The following is an 18,636-nucleotide window of genomic DNA, read 5'->3' on the forward strand; positions in this document are numbered from 1 at the left end:
TTGTCTACTGTAATCCAATTTTTGTGGTCTTCATATAAATATTCGAGACCTTACAGTTGCGTCCAGACAGTACGCTATACTTTTGTGCTTAGAAACTTTGGTTTCTAATATGAGGCACTCATCTGAGCTCCTTATAACTTTCTTGATGTAGAGTTCTGTTCGAGGCTACACTCGAGAACACTATTCTATCTTATTTATCTACCTCTTGCTTTTTTAGTTAATATATAAAAGATCTATTCTATTTATGGTACTGTTCTAAAAGCATTTTATTTTAATTGTTCATTACTCCCCTTGTAGATTGTTTCTTTTATTCCTTTCTTCATTAGGCTATTTATCCCTGCTGGAGCCTTTGGGCTAATAACATACTTTTTATCAACTAGGGTTTTAGGTTAGCTAATAATAATAATGATGATGATGATAGTAATAATATAATAAATAACGTTCCTAATAATAATAATAATAATAATAAAATAACGTTGCTTATAATAATAATAATAATAATAATAATAATAATAATAATAATAATAATAATAATAATAATAATATAAAGAATAACGTTGCTAATATAAATAATGAAACACCTGACCCGGAAGTAAATGTAACAGTAGCAGAAGTAAATAAAGCACTATACATAAGTACCAAGTAACATTCATGTTGCATTATCCTGTGGACATGCTATATTCAACTGGTCAAAAAAAACATTAAATTATAACTCTTCTTATCTTTCTCGATTTGCTTTGACGGGACAAACCCTATAAAGAACCCAAATTGGCCGTCTGGACCAGCTAGTTGTGTAGCGCAGACCTCTTGAGTGTAGGAAAGCTGTATAAATATCTATGGGCAATAAAATTAAAACTAATCATTCATATATATATATATATATATATATATATATATATATATATATATATATATATATATATATATATATTATATATATATATATATATATATATATATATATATATATATATATATATATATATATATATATATATATATATATATATATATATATATACTTACTTTACTTTGACGGCTGTTTTCCCGATCCTATACTGTAGAGCAGGGGAACCCTACTCTCTAAACGACCTCCACGGTTGTTTTATCTTGTTCGTTCAGTTAAAAGTAGTTGAACAGTCGACATTATTCACCAATTGATAAGATTCCAATAACCGTCATCCACCCAAAGATTAGTCTCCACAAATAACTGATTAATTTTTCTTCACGATAATCATCTCGATGAGTTCACTGAATTATTCAAAGAAAATACTGGTATTTGTTCTCGGAGGTTTGTACATTGTTACAATGGATATTTTTTTTCTTTTTTCTTTTTTTTTTTTGCAGAAAATTTACTTCTATTTATCCAAAGCTTGTTATATTAGTTCTTTTTAACTTTTTAACAGATTTAAGTAACTTTTATGAATGAAGAGCCCGACACCACCAGACCTACCTTCTCTCGAAATGTGAAAGGTGTATGCGGGGGTGACATTTCAGTGATCATAGCCTTGTCAAAGTTATTTAACCATGTTTCTGGTAGTATGTCCAAATATTTTTTGTTCATCAATTCTCGAATCTGAATAGTTTTGTTACCCAAAAAATGTATATTTAAATAGCCACAGTTTATGACGTCCTTAGTATCCATGATCAGTATTTTCTGCAAGTCTTTTCAATTCCAAGTCAAAAGCTTTGCAATCTCTTGAATTTACTCTGTGGTCATTTGGTTTGTTGACCACAAAAATAAAAATGATAGAAAAAAGATGATAGCTGCATTGACCATTTTATTTTTACATAAATTATGATTCCCAAGAGCAACCCAACTATCACTACATATATATATATACATATATATATATATGTATATATATATACTGTATAAATATAAATATACATATATATATATATATATATATATATATATATATATATATATATATATATATATATATATATATATATATATATATATACAGTTGCTGTCTCACAGGATTTTTTTATACAGGAGAGGGGGTTCCCAGCCCCCTTGTCCCGTCCCTTTTAGTCGCCTCTTACGACACGCAGGGATAACGTTGGCGCTATTCTAATTGTTTTATGCCCCCGCGGCCACAGGGGGCAGTTCCGGTAGGCCCTGCTGCTTCCTCCGGTGCCTTAGATGACCGCGGAAGTAGCAGCAGTAGGGGACTCAGCAGTATGAAGCTTCATCTGTGGTGGAAATGTGGGAGGTTGGGCTGTGGCACCCTAGCAGTACCAGCTGAACTCGGCTGAGTCCCTGGTTAGGCTGGAGGAACGTAGAGAGTAGAGGTCCCCTTTTTTGTTTTGTTTCTTGTTGTTGTCGGCTACCCCCCAAAATTGGGGGAAGTGCCTTTGGTATATGTATGTATGTATGTATATATACAGTATATATATATATATATATATATATATATATATATATATATATATATATATATATATATATATATATATATACATATATATATATACTGTATAAATATATATATACATATATATACTGTATAAAAATATATATACAGTCTATATAAGTAAATATATATATATATATATATATATATATATATATATATATACATATATATATAAATATATATATATATATATATATATATATATATATATATATATATATATATATATATATATATATATATAAATGGGGATTCCTTAACATTCCTTTATAGGTAGTAGGTTGGCCTGGGCACCAGCCGCCCGTTGAGATACTACCGCTAGAGAGTTATGGGGTCCTTTGACTGGCCAGACAGTACTACATAGGACCCTTCTCTCTGGTTACGGTTCTTTCCCTTTGCCTACACAGACACCGAATAGTGTGGCCTATCCTTTACAGATTCTCCTCTGTCCTCATACACCTGACAACACTGTGATTACTAGACAATTCTTCTTCACCCAAGGGGTTAACTACTGCACTGTAATTGTTCAGTGGCTACTTTCCTCTTGGTAAGGGTAGAAGAGACTCTTTAGCTATGGTAAGCAGCTCTTCTAGGAGAAGGACACTCCAAAATCAAACCATTGTTCTCTATTCCTGGGTAGTGCCATAGCCTCTGTACCATGGTCTTACACTGCCTTGGGTTAGAGTTCTCTTGCTTGAGGGTACACTTGGGCACACTTTTCTATCTAGTTTCTCTTCCTCTTGTTCTGTTAAAGTTTTTATATTTTAAATAGGAAATATTTATTTTAATATTGTTACTATTCCTAAAATGTTCTATTTTTCCTTATCTCCTTATTTCCTTATTTCCTTTCCTCACTGGGCTATTTTCCCTGTTGGGGCCCCTGGGCTTATAGCATCCTGCTTTTCCAACTAGGGTTGTAGCTTAGCATTTAATAATAATAATAATAATAATGGGGGAAGGGTTTGTCAAGGCCAATCATATTATATTGGGTTTTTTGTGCTCCCAGACTAAACTCTCCCACCATCACCACATCGCAGTGACCAGCGTAGCCAAACCCAAGACATCATTAAGGACATGTCGGAGGCCTTTACAGAAACAGCTGCATTCGTTATTATGGTTCTTTATTTATAAACACACAAACACATATTATATATATATATATATATATATATATAAAATATATATATATGTATATATATATATATATATATTTATACGGTATATATATATATATATATATATATATATATATATATATATATATATATATATATATATATATATATATATATATATATATATATATATATATATATATGATGTATATATATGCAATCATATATCTACGTATATTTATATATATATATATATATATATATATATATATATATATATATATATATATATATATATATATATATATACATATTCTAAGTTGTCTGCAATACAATAAAAAATCTGAATATGTAATAAAAGGAAAGGGAAACATTGAAATGTAATGACTTCCACCTTAACTATGAGGCATTGTACAGTCTAAGAGACCAACGGAGAGAGACTATTATAAAGAACACTTTGTTTTATTTAGTAAAAAGGTAAACAAAGGGAGGTGTGTCCTAAGCCCTTTCTTTGATCCCTTTGTTCGTAGTTTGATTGAAAATTCCTTAGGCTCAAATTAAAGGTGAAAGATCTAGCACCCACTCATATTTTTCTCGTGGCCTTACACCATCGGTATTGTTATTTCTATTCTCTTTATTCATGATTCCTTATGAATAAAAATAACTTTGAGTAATTGTTTCACACACTTAGTTGCGAAACAATATCCTATAATTGAGATTAGTGAATGTGGTAGTAGTAAATATAAAGCAAGTAGGGAAATACGAACCTCTGTATACATCAGGAGTTAAATTGATGATTAGTGGAGCTGAAAGGTTGACTGTGTCGTCGTCGTAACTGGTATGGGATCTGGAAGACGTCGGCGCCCCTAAGCTGTTGTACAGATGGGTCATCAATGTCGTTGTGTAAGTGCTTATGGTAGTGATGGTTGAAGAGGTCGTTGGCGGAGCCATGGTTGTGGTGATCTCTGCAAGGTGGAAGGTGTTGGAGGGTGAATAAGACTGAATAACATATAATCTATTCTTTTATTTCACGCACACGTTGGAAAAGAATAATCGAGTTATTAAGAGGCCTCTTTTTCTATCAAAACGATTTGTTACAAAATGGTATGATATAAGACTTTTCATTACTGTTTCTAACGAACCATCCTCAATTATGCACTCAAAAAAATGAATTCTACTGTTGAGTCATTTCAGTCAACAGCATATGATTGATGACATTTTAAGTGAATGATATTTTTTCCATTATGTGAAATTACCACCATTTATAAAATGCATTTACTAGTTCCTTTTTAAAACTCTATTTAACCACCGCTATATTCACCACACGACTGAACGTTAAAAATCATAATCATCACTAAAATGTTGCTTTAAATAAACTAGAAAAATAGGTTCATAATCAGACGTGAGAAGGACAAGTCAATAAGGACCCTACGACAACGAATGTTTGCTTAAGACGGTAAACGTTTGCTTTGGAAAACAAACAGAGCGGAACAAAAACCCTTACCTCTTAGAGTCGTAGTGTAGGAGCCTTGACCTTCTTTATTTCTTATGGAGCAAGTGTAGCGACCAAAATCTCCCGGGAGAAGTTTTCTAATCTGCAATGTCATATTGTGCCTGGAAAAAGAACGTCGCGAAGGGAAGTTACACATATGTTAGACCACATCTGTGGTCATAGAAAAACATGTCTGGAAATATGGCTCTCTCTCTCTCTCTCTCTCTCTCTCTCTCTCTCTCTCTCTCTCTCTCTCTCTCTCTCTCTCTCTCTTTATATGGAAGAGAGAGATAGATTAAGCACTACACTATCAGTGGGACAGATTTCTCGACAAACCACCAAGAGGCTAAAGAATCTGCAATTGCTTGTTATTCTTTATGGACGTTTCAGAAAATCTTCAAGAAAATTTCCGACTCTTGTTTGACTTTGAAGAGGTAAATTGTACTCTTATCTTTATGTGTTCTACTCTCCATTTGCCTGTTTTTTCCAAAAATAAGTTTATCACTAACACTTTCATAGTACCATATTTGTAATGTCATTCTTTCTTCATTTTATTTCTTATTGCATCAATAAATAACTAATAACATTAAGCAAAGCCAATTAGTATTACAGTGGGCACAACAAATTGGTTCTTTACGAGCTGTACAGGATTGTATCTTACATGACTTTTTTTTTTTTTTTTTTAATTCTCAAAAGATGCTACCAAATTTCTTTAGATACTGTCATTAAAAGTCAATTACTTCCATGAATAATGCAGCATATCGTAAATTTACGTTTTTTTTTCTTTCTTTCTTTTTTCTCCTAAAAACAGCTGTATTTTTAATACTTAGTTCCTGTGTGAAAAATCAAAGATGTATGACACAATTTTGGTTTCCTTTATGCAAGTTAGATTTCATAAATGAACCTTGTTGCTTGAATAAATTCTCCAACATCAATAAAGGTTGATGCGTTATTATGTGCTTATACAGTAATAGTACTTTTTGGATGAATAGGTCAATGTATCAATGGTTCACATGATATAAGATTCGAAATGTTTAAGTGTTCAATAAAATAGCAAAGGGCTGCTATTCAATTGAACACTTTACATAACAGCATATCTTAAGATGATGATCTCTTCTCAAGCAAACTTCGTTCATTACAGTTGATATCTTAATTCATGCATTAATGAAGGCTGATATTAGACATACATTCTTTCTAAATGTTCCTAAGACTGCAGTGAACAGATATAAAACTATCTGAATAATTAAATATATATATATATATATATATATATATATATATATATATATATATATATATATATATATATATATATATATAAAACTCCTACAAAGATTTTCAGGCAATCTATCGACGATCTATAACAATGATTTGGTGGTTAGAAACAAGTTACGTCCAAAAGTACAATGATTAGAAAAAATGGATTTTGTATTGATGAAATTAGTTTAAAAACATTTACATAAACCGCAGCTATCTTATTAAACACAGACACTCACACATACAAACAGGAGTACACACACATAAATATATATATAATATATATATATATATATATATATATATATATATATATATATATATATATATATATATATATATATATGTGTGTGTGTGTGTGTGTGTGTATATACATACACATTATATATATATATATATATATATATATATATATATATATATATATATATATATATATATATATATATATATATATATATATATGTGTGTGTGTGTGTGTGTGTGTGTGTGTGTGCTCGCGCGATCTTGAGTGTGATCGTCTATGTATAATATACTATTTGTTTATTTAAATGTTCTTAAAATGGTTTCAACTTATACCAGTCAACACCCGCAAAATTTCTTAGTTCGTTAATCTCTCCCATCTATCACCTGTCCTTCTCACTATATGTCCAGCCTTTGTTCATTTTCTTTTTTTCCCACGTTGAATGAATATCCTCTACTTTAGTTTTTTCTCGTATTCATGTTCTTTTTCTGTCTTTTAGTGTTATTCCCATCATTATTCTTGCCTTAGCTCTTTGAGTTGTAACTATCTTATGTTCTAAGGTTTTAGTAACACACTAAGTTTATGATACATAACTTAATACTGGAAGGACCATCTAATTAGATAGCTTTACTTATTAGAAAAAGTGACATTTTGCTTCTTATAATCTCATTTTGTTTATCAAAAGCTCTCCCTCTCGTGCTTATCCTTCTTTTAATTTCCGTCTCGTGTCCTGAAGAAACATTTACTTTCAGTCCTAAGTATGTATGTTTATCAACAATCTCCAGAGGCTTGTCCTGAAGTCTTATTTGCTGTCTCTCCGAATTTTCATTGAACATTATCTTAGTTTTACTCATATTCATATTCAGTCCTACATACCTGCTTACTCTATTCAAATCTTCTACCACCTTTTGCAATTTTTCTTATGATTCACTAAAAGAGAAGTATGTCATTTGCAAATACATACATACATACATGCATGCATGCATACACACACACACACACACACACACACACATATATATATATATATATATATATATATATATATATATATATATATATATATATATATATACATTGTACTTTGAAATGCAAGTGTAAACAAACGAGCAGCTGGCTACGAGTGTATCCCATATAAGGGGTGATTCATATCTCACATTCTGTGAGAGCTTAAATATTCCACCTACCAAAAACATCAAAAGATGGGAGATATTAGTATTAAGATATGTAACTTCAGGAATGCACTGCAGATCTCTAGACCCCGAGATCCATTGATGGGCAAACAAGTAAAAGCTGCTATTATGATGAGGTCCAATGTATGACTTCCATCCCTAGTTACCATTCAAATAATATACCTAATACTACATCCATTCCAACAATACTATAAAAGTCAAAGGGTTTAGGAGAATCTTATGGGTCATCTTGTTGAGTCATTTGCACCCATTGTCAGGCCCTCCTTAGACGTAGCTTGAGTGGAGTGGGGCTTAGGCGCTGATCATATGCATATATGGCTAGTCTCAAAGGCACTGCCATGCTAGGGTAATGTCACTGTCCCTTCTTTCTGTCATTCAAAGGCTTTTATACCCAGATCCGCCCGTGGTATAATACCACACCAGCTTCTAACAATTGAATTATCTTCCTATTGTTCTGTTTGCTTTCTGTGGAACTATGTATCACGGTATCAACTGCCCGATTCACTTGTATATACAGCTTTAAGGTTAACTTTAACAACACCAGAAATGAGTGGCGGTATTTGTACAGGATTTGTTTAGAAAACCCCAGAAGGGATTCTTACTAAAACACAAACTCAGAATATCGTCAATTAGTTTATTTCCTTTTAAGAGATTTGAGATTCAAAGTTTTTGCCAAAAGGGCTCATAAGTCCTCTTTTCTTCTTGTATTCGCTCGTACGTAATGTATCGAAAAGATTTTGAATTCTAAGAAAATTTCCATAAAGTGACCTGTTTCTGTTTGTGGCATCCATACCGGTTGACATATGGGATACACGCACACACACTCGCTTAAATTTAGTAGTGGATCCTAGCTAATGGAACTGTATATCGCCTGTGTCATTACACATTTGTAGTCTTCATACCTTATTTTAAGTTACACACACACACACACACAGACCTACACACGCACCTATATATATATATATATATATATATATATATATATATATATATATATATATATATGTATATATATAAATATATATATATATATATATATATATATATATATATATATATATATATATATATATATATATATATATATATATATATATATATATATATATATATATATGTGTGTGTGTGTGTGTGTGTGTGTCTGTGTGTGTGCGCGTGTGTGTGTTCGTGTTTGTGTATATGTTAAAATAAAAGACGTTAAACCTTTCCGAATTCCTCTGTGAAAATATTTGTTTAAGAATGATTTCAAACTAAATCTTCGTTGTTAAATTGCAACAAAATATGCATGATTTATTAAGCATTCAGTGTTGATCTTAACAAAGGGTAACAGTTCGGTTTACCAGCAATAAGTATTTTTTTTATTTCCAATTCCATGATATTTTATCAGAATATAATAATGTTAACTTTTCAATTTGTATGTGAGCTGAGTATCACAATTAATCTAGATATCTGTTTTTAGCTTTTTGATATATATATATATATATATATATATATATATATATATATATATATATATATATATATACATATATATATATATATATATACACATATATACTGTGTATATATATATATATATATATATATATATATATATATATATATATATATATATATATATATATATATATATATATATATATAAATATATATATATATACATATATATACACATATATACTGTATATATATATATATATATATATATATATATATATATATATATATATATATATTTATATATATATAAATATATATATATATATATATATATATATATATATTTATATATATATATATACACACACACACATATATATATATATATATATATATATATATATATATATATATATATATATATATATATATATCTAACTGTCCAATCAAAGAAAATTTCTTCACTCCTTTTTCCTAATCCTATTCCTGAATATTCAGGACTCCTACATTTTTTTATTGGACAGTGAGACATATATATATATATATATATATATATATATATATATATATATATATATATATATATATATATATATATATATGCATATATATACGCAAATATATATTATGTATATACATATATATACATTTATATATATACATATATATATCCATATGTATATATATATATATATATATATATATATATATATATATATATATATATATATAATCAACTGTCCAATCAAAAAAAATTTCTCCACTCCTCTCTATATCAATACTTTTTCCTAATCCTTTTTCTGAATATTCCGGACTCCTACATTCTTTCCACAGGATCAAACTTATTTTCTTGTACTTTCAATAACCATCCATGTGTAATATAATTGAAAAGATTACGATATAGAATGATATAATGTTATCGATTTTGTGATTGGATTTGATTTAAGAAGTAATAACCCAATAGCCAATAAATATATGACTAAATAATAGGCAAGGCAATCATGCTGTCTTGTAAATAAGCCACAAATATTTTGGGCTGGGCTTCTATGACATACAGCTAAGGAAATATCTCAACACAAAATACTGGGAAGATGAATAAGAACTTACGTGTAAGGTGGATGTCCATCTTGTATCGTATTAGTGAAATATTCTTCCGTCAGACGCCGCATTCCTAAATGGTTTTCTAGGATCCACATGACGTTAGGAGCCGGAAATGCTGCGTAGAGACACGTCAAGCTCACTGGTTGCCCAAGATGAGCCCAAATTTGGGTGCCTGGACCTCGGACTTTCGGTGCGAAGTACACATTCAACAAGACTCGTTTGCTCTTCGAAGGAAGATACCCATTACTTGCAATGCAAATGTATCCCCCAGCTGTCTGGTGATTCACGTGTTCCAAGATGAGATTACGATTCTCCCAGCTTGATGCTGAGGGATGCAAGGTGGGAGTTGAGCACAATTGCCTCACATTACAATTATGCAAGACAAGACACACCTTTTTATATCATATGAAAAGAATATGTTTATTTGTCCACATTACTTATAGTAATTAAATCATTATCATTGCCATAATATAGTTGTTAAATTTCATCATTACCTAACAAAATCTATCACTAGAGAATTCTATTACAATCAAGATTTTCAAAATTTTACCAAAATGCATATTTTAATTATAGTTTACTTATTTTTCTTCATAATATACCATCAATCATACTAGAAGGGAAGTGCGTTTTAATTTCCTATAACTCTTATAGTCCATGAGCCGATCCACCTATTAGTAATAATTGGAGGAATAAATGTACTTTAAACCTTCAGCCCTAAAGATTTATGTGATGGGCAAGTCAGCTAAATGGGTTTTTATCCTCCATATGAGAAAGCATCTTGACTTTTCGGGAAACTTTTAGTATGAGTAAAATCGGGATATATATTTGTAACGGTAGATTATACAAAAAAGTATAAAATTAAATTTGAATCAAGGTGAAGTATGCTCAATTTATTTTCTAGTTATATATCTTGAATTATAGCAAAAACATCACTGAGAACAAATTTGTGGGTGGTTTTGCCATTTTCACATAAAGTTTCCTCAATGTTTGAAATGTGTGTTTTAGCATAAATTAGAACCCATTTTCAGCAAAGTGCAACAACAGGCCATCTGAATTCAATGCATTGGATAGTGGTTCGGCCCCACAACCGTCTCTGGTGAAAATCCTTTCAGCGGCGAACCGACTAGCTGCAGCCATGACTTGACTGTGGAGTATCATAACCCTATTATTTGATTATGTCAGAGTATATGGAAACATATTATTTTCTTATATTTCTTTCAAGAACTGCTACTCAGTGTATAGAAAATGACAAAGGGAAAAAACTTTTTCTTTTCTTCTACTACTATAGCCTTCACCTCATATTTCATGGAACTTAAAGCTATTGATGACTTTACTTGCAAGATAAGTTAAAATACAACGAAAAAGTGTTGTCATGGTATCCATTAAAGATTCATTACATCTTTATTCTCTTACACTTGTTCTTGATCAAGCACTGTTTTGCAAACAACATAAATAGCATGGAGACACCAAGAACGGTATGGGAAAATTATCCCAAAAATAGGTAATTTTCACATAATCTGGAACTTGCTATCAACGATTGGAAAAATATCTGAAGACGCATCAATTTGCGACCTTGCAGTAGAGTCTACTGGCATTGCAGCAGGGTCAGTTAAAAAAAATCCTTGAAGAAAAGCATTACACCAGGCCTGTTTGTTTTTATAAGTGATGTATGAAGTACTGAATACATTAGCATACAAAGAGGTTAAGGACTGGCTTTCTGTCAACAGACCTGAAGATATCCCAAGATCCATGATATTTTACCTCTCTTTCATGACTTCTGCAGTTCACCATAAACAAGTCAATCCATGTAGATGGATTGCTGTAGACCAAACAACAAAGAAAACAGTCTATAAGGATACACAAGTCCATGTGCCAGCTGGCTGACTGGTACTATCGGCATTCCAACAATGTAGCTTTTTTTGTGGTAGAGAGATTGTAAGTTTTTTCATGGTGTCGTATTATAAAAAATCACTAAATTTGCCTTTTGTGGCAAAGGTAAAGTTAGTATTTAATCAAGTTATGTTTCAGTCTTTGCACGCAGTTTACTAAAAAGTATGGCTTCGGATAAGGACTATGATCCATACCTTGGACCTCCAGAAAAGCGATAAAAGACAGATACTGCACTCTGTAATCTGTGTTACAAATATGTACCACAGGAAACCTTGACTGAACTCAAGAGCATTGAGTCATGGAGGACACTTATTAATACTGCTAAGATAAGAAGATTTGGAATAATACTTGAAAATGATTCACAATGACAAGTTCCAAACATATATCATGAAACACCATACCGTAACGACTTCGCGCACAAGAAATCTTTGCATTAACTAAAAGCTGAATGTGTTGATCTCGGACAGTCAACTTAACATCAAAGAACATTCCGAGAGACTGGGACCAGTAAGTGCACATGTTTTTGGCAAAAAGCATATTTTGTGACAAAGACTCCGAATATCTTAGAAGAAGCCATAATCATGAAAAACTAACTCAGGCAGTCATATCACCAAATTTGCATTTTGTGGCAAATGTAAAGTTAGTATTTAATCCAGTTGTCTTTCTGTCTTTGCAGGAATCTGACTATGAAGCATGGCTTCTGATGAGGACTGTGGTCCATACCTTGGACCTCCAGAAAAGCAACAAAAGACAGATACTGCACTCTGTATACTGTGTAACAAATATGTACCACGGGAAAACCTGATTAAACCCAAGAGCATCGAGTCAGGGAGGGCACTTGTTAATACTCCTAAGATAAAAAGATTTGGACCAATACTTGAATGATTCACAATGAGAAATTCCAAACATATATTATGAAACAACATACTGTAACAGATTCACACACAAGAAATCTTTGCATTAGCTAGAAGTTAAATGTGTTGATCTCGGACATTCAACTTCTTAATATCAAAGAACATCCCGAGAGACTGGGACCAGTAAGTGCACACTTATTCTGCAAAAAGCATATTTTGTGACAAAGTCTCCAAATATCTTAGAAGAAGCTATTGTCGTGAAAATCTAACTCAGGCAGTTGAAGTCTGGCCAGACAAAATAATACGGAAATCTGCCTGTAAATACTTGACTCAAAAACAGTCTGAAAGCCAGAAGACTGATAAACGAATCCTGGCCATTACATTACGTGAATTGGTAGCTGCTGAAGCACACCACCACATATCATGCTCTCTAGAATACACGAGACAGAGATTAGAACAACTTTCCATCAGTGAGGACCATGAAAACAATGAAGAAAAAGCATACACTCTATCTGAGTCTTAAGCTTACCAACAGCTCTCTGACTACATCAGACAAGAATTGATCGCCAAACACAAAATAGCATACATGACAAACTTAACAGAGAAGCTTGTGTCATTTATACACACTGGCGGAGTAACTGATATCAAGGTACATGCTAAAAAGCATGTATGACGCACACTTGAAACAGGACTTGGATTATGCATAAAGATCATCTATGGAAATAACAACAGACGCCTGATCATTCCAGACAGAGTCACTTACGAGGAACTTGCTAGAGAAAACATAACACTGAGAGAAAAACTTTGCCTATATTCATCTCATAATCAGAGTATGGAACATGCCATAACTAAATCTGCTGTAATTCTTAGAAATGTCATTAAGGAAGAACAACATGAGTAACCATGCCCCCCTCACTAGATGAGCTTGATGAACAATATGTCAGCACACCAGATCTGTTGCAGATGTTTTTGACCATTCTTCTGTCTGAGGTGACTACAACTCGGACACTAAAGCTAGTATGGTCGTTTTCCCAAGATCTTATGTATGGAGTTATAATAGGGCAGCTGAAGACATTAAAGCACATTATACTTCCATGGGCTCTGAAGACCCTTACAGGAAATGTTGAGATCATAAAGATTCTGAACTGTTTGGCTCATGGAGTATCATACTCAACACTGGAAGAAGTAGACACAAAACTTTGTCTCCAGAAATGGGATCAGCAATCTGGATTGAGCGTCTTGTTACCGACGCAAACACATGTTGGCGTTCCAACAGTGCTAGCATATGACAACATAGATAGATAAGAGGAAACTCTCAGTGGAGTGGAACACCCCATTGAGCGAATAGAATCATCGTTCAGCCACGGTTATCGCTAGTCCTTCCCCTCTTCCCCTCCCTCACCAAACAGTCATACAGAAGGACAAGAGACGATCACTTCATGCAATAGCACCTATTTAACCACACCATGATTTCGATGAGAGGAAATCCCCACCTGCTAAAACCCCAGATCATCCTGTGGATGCACAGAAGGAGGCCACTTTAGCCAAGAACAAAAATCTTTCATGGTTGTTAGTGCGGATAAGTGACTCGACAAACCAACAAACGAGCTCATGTACAGGCTTTAACATTCTGACAACTGTCAACAAGGACATAAAGCCCAACACAGTTGGGTACTTACCGACAATCAATTCCCCAGCAACTTAGATGTCAACTGTGCACCAAATACTTGAACAGACATATAAAATAGACTGCACTTAATCTTCCAGAGGTCTTCTACGTTTTTTATTAAGCTTTGTACTCCCGAGCGGCGCAGATATTGCGAATGGGAACCTTTCACACAATATGCAATCTCCTGTCCATTCTGGGTAAGCTGTTTGGAGAAGCTGGACTTCGAAATTTGGCAGTCGAAGCTGGAGTCATTGCAGAAGGGCAAGCAACAGCGTTAATGAAGGTCGACAGTAAACCGTGGTGGTCGACTTCACAAGATCATTTATGAAGCATTGATGTGTCTAATGTGGAAAGGTTTCCAAGAGTGGAGAGAAGTAAATCACACAAACGACTTGCCAGCGCTTTGATGCCTGATAAACCATGCTACTGAAGTACATGCCCAAACCAGCTACCAAACTTTGTCCGCACCCCTGGACGACACATCCACAAAGCAAATCATTGTCCATTTTGCAGAATATCAAGATGAACTATTAAACACTTGGGGATCACTACCATCATTCTGGATGTCCTATCTGGATCTTGTGGAAATTCTACTGGCAACTGGGTACTGCACCTTCATGGCATATGCAGCATGATTCAACATTCCAAACATTGGATGATTCGGAGAAGATGCTGGGATTATCAAATACAACACTAATACACTGATATATTTCAGGTGATTGAGCTGCTACAATAATGAAAATGATACTGTAATCAATACAACTGTGGCGACGATCAAGTGGGAAACCAAACTCACGCAACAGAGGAATGCAAGATCACTGGAAAAAACGCCAGTCAACCACAGGAACACAAGCTTCACTAAGCTACAATCACATTAGATGTCAAGAAAGAAGTCACATTAAATATGTTACTACTTTATTTATGTTGATATAAGGTAGGGGGTGAAAATTGTTACATGTAGGCTGCAGGCATTGCAGTGCTTAGGTAAAAATTTTACCTTAAGCCCGAGTTAGTTTTGCATGAAGAGATAAATTGTTGAGCTACTAAAGTTTATTTGCATTATGTATCAAAAAAGTGCGATTACCAACTTAGGAATAAGGTTAGAATTAACTTTGTTTAGGAAGCTTCGAGTTGATTTTTTAAGTGAGGGATCCAATGTACTACTGGCTCGCCAGTCAAAGTTGTTAATGTTGTTACTGTTCTTTAAATATTTCATTTTAACTGTTAATTACTTTTCTTGTCTCCTTATTTCCTTTCCTCACTGGGCTATTTTCCTTGTTGGAGCCCTCGTGGTTGTAGCATTCTGCTTTTCCAACTAGGGTTGTAGCTTAGCAAGTAATAATAATAATAATAATAATAATAATAATAATAATAATAATAATAATAATAATAACAATAATAATAATAATAACAACATGCAACAACAACAACAACAACAACAACAACAACAATAATAATAATAATAATAATAATAATAATAATAATAATAATAATAATAATAATAATAATGGTAGTATCTCAACGGGCGGCTGGTGCCCTGGGAAACCTGCTAAAGTAAAAATCAAGGAATACAAAAAAAATCTTGTTCTGTGATGTTTTAAAAAATGTTTCTATACATATATCCCCTCAAAAAAAATGCACACACTTCCACTCGTTTTGATTCGTGTATTTATTTTCTCTCTTTTTTTTTTTTTGTGTGTGTGTGTGTGTGTGTGTGTGTGTGTGTGAAATCAACAATAACACAGTTATATCCAAAATTTGGTTATACTAAAAATTCCCCGAACAAGTCAAGACTCTTTCACATATGGAGGATAAAAAACCATTTAGCTTGTCCATCACACAAATCCTTGTGGTTGAAGGGTTTTAACGACTTGGAAATCCCAATGGCACCTGACCACTTCATTTTGGTAATAAAACATAAAGAAATTGTGTATGGTTCACAACCTGTTAGGCTTAAAGAAACGAATGAAAACAATCGTGTGTGACGCAAATGATATATGAAGATGATCGTATGTTCAAAATTCTAAATTTTTGATTTGTATTTCTCACTCCTTATGTAGAAATTTTATTTTTTTAATAGAATAAATGGCAAAAAATTATTTACACGAATACCTAATTTCCTGGGTATTTATCATTATTCATTAACAAATGCGCCAAAAAAGTTTGAGTTACGTCAGGCTCCTAGATATTTTTTGCTTTTTAAAAGTGGAAGTAGGGGTGCCCCTTGTGGGGCCAAAAATTAATAAGATTGGACCGACGGGGCTCGTTAGGGCGTGGTTGGGGCTGGGAGTCAGTAATTTCCCGACCAAATAAGAGCTCTTAGATACTCAAAAGCTTCTTGCATCCTGTTTGCATATATGCTTCATAAAAAAAAAAATACGATAAACCTGAAACTGGAGATAGCTTTTCCTCGTAAATCATTTGGCAGACTCTTAAGAGAGAGAGAAAAAAAAGGTGTGTTTAGTAAAAGTATTTTTCACGAGGTTTATGAAGAACTCATTAATTTGAATTAAAAAGCTTCTCATTATTCAACGCCAATCTTCCTCAAGCCATTTAAAACACGAGCGTTCAATTAAGCCTGGTTGGACTGAATTAATTCAAGTTTTAGCAGCCCTAATTTCCTGCAAGGCTGAAATATTTTCAAGTTGGAAAACATTTAGAGATTTTGAAGATAAATCTGTGATTTTTATATCTCTGCTCACTTTAGTTCTTTACTTAGAAAGGAAAACATAATCCTTCAATCACTTTATCGAAGGCCAGAAAAAGAAGATTATTCTGGGAGAATAACCTCCTGTCCTTCCAACTTTTTCTTATATCTATTTATTTCTAAAAGGTCAAGAGCTTACGGATGATGGTTTATTGATCTTTTATTCACACCCCATACTTTTTATTATGACTTCCCACAAAAAAAAAAAAAAAATAAAAATAAAATAAAAAAAAAAAAAAAAAAAAGGATGCAGCAAAGAACAAAGACACCTGATCATAAAATTCTTGGTTAAACATATGATACAAAATTAAACATAGAATAAATGGATGAGCATAAAAAAGACGATTTTGCAAAAAAAGACAGGTAATGTGTTAAAAGGGAAATTTTCAACATAAAACGTTGTGTTTGTTTGTGAACAGCTTCCTGGACATAATTTTTATCGTAGAGTAATGACACCTGCAGGGGTTAACTACTATGTAAAAAACTTGAAAAAGATAGTCACGCAAAAAAAAAAAAAAAAAATAGAAGGCATGTTGTGTAGAATAACATAATAGAATTAAGTATAGTGCGGTAATATTGAAGGATAAATAAGAAGGAATGAATAAAAAGGAATGACCGTAAAGAGGGACGATAAAAATGAAAATGGATGAACGTATAGAATGGATAGGTATAGGCTAAGTTGCTAGAATAATCTTATGTTCGAGGCAGATAGTCCCATAAAGTTCTAAAACTCTCTGGAGGCAGACCAGGACAGTGCATTTTTTTATATCTTTTGTGTCAGACTACACAAAAGATCCATCGGTGAAAAATGACACTGATAAAAAGTAACGATGTGAAAAAGTAATAAAAAGAAAACCTGGAAAACGCAAAAAAAAAAACTTACCGTATGTGGAAGAATTGAGCCGGATTCTGTTGTAGTCCTTCCCTGAACCACTTGTACGAAGGGGTTGGAGTCCCATGGGCAGAACAGGTAAGGACGGCTTTCCTCCCTTCCATCACCCACATCACTTCATCTTTATCGTCCAACACAGGCGGCTCTATGGGGATATGAATAAAAATGAATCTCTCTCTCTCTCTCTCTCTCTCTCTCTCTCTCTCTCTCTCTCTCTCTCTCTCTCTCTCTCTGATATAAACTGGAATTGAAAATATAAATCACCGCTTAAGGTTGTAATTTCTTTAAATGAAATAGTAATTACATGGAACAGATTTCTAGCGGATATAGTAAACAGTGACACGGTATACGAGTTC

At 32.7% G+C, this 18,636-nt stretch overlaps 1 pseudogene; it reads right to left on the reverse strand.

The window, feature by feature from the left end:
- Positions 1-18,636, reverse strand: part of LOC137659155 (uncharacterized) — an 88,046-nt pseudogene that overhangs the window by 17,069 nt on the left and 52,341 nt on the right.

This window comes from Palaemon carinicauda, chromosome 19 (assembly GCF_036898095.1).
Source record: "Palaemon carinicauda isolate YSFRI2023 chromosome 19, ASM3689809v2, whole genome shotgun sequence".
Taxonomy (NCBI): domain Eukaryota; kingdom Metazoa; phylum Arthropoda; class Malacostraca; order Decapoda; family Palaemonidae; genus Palaemon; species Palaemon carinicauda.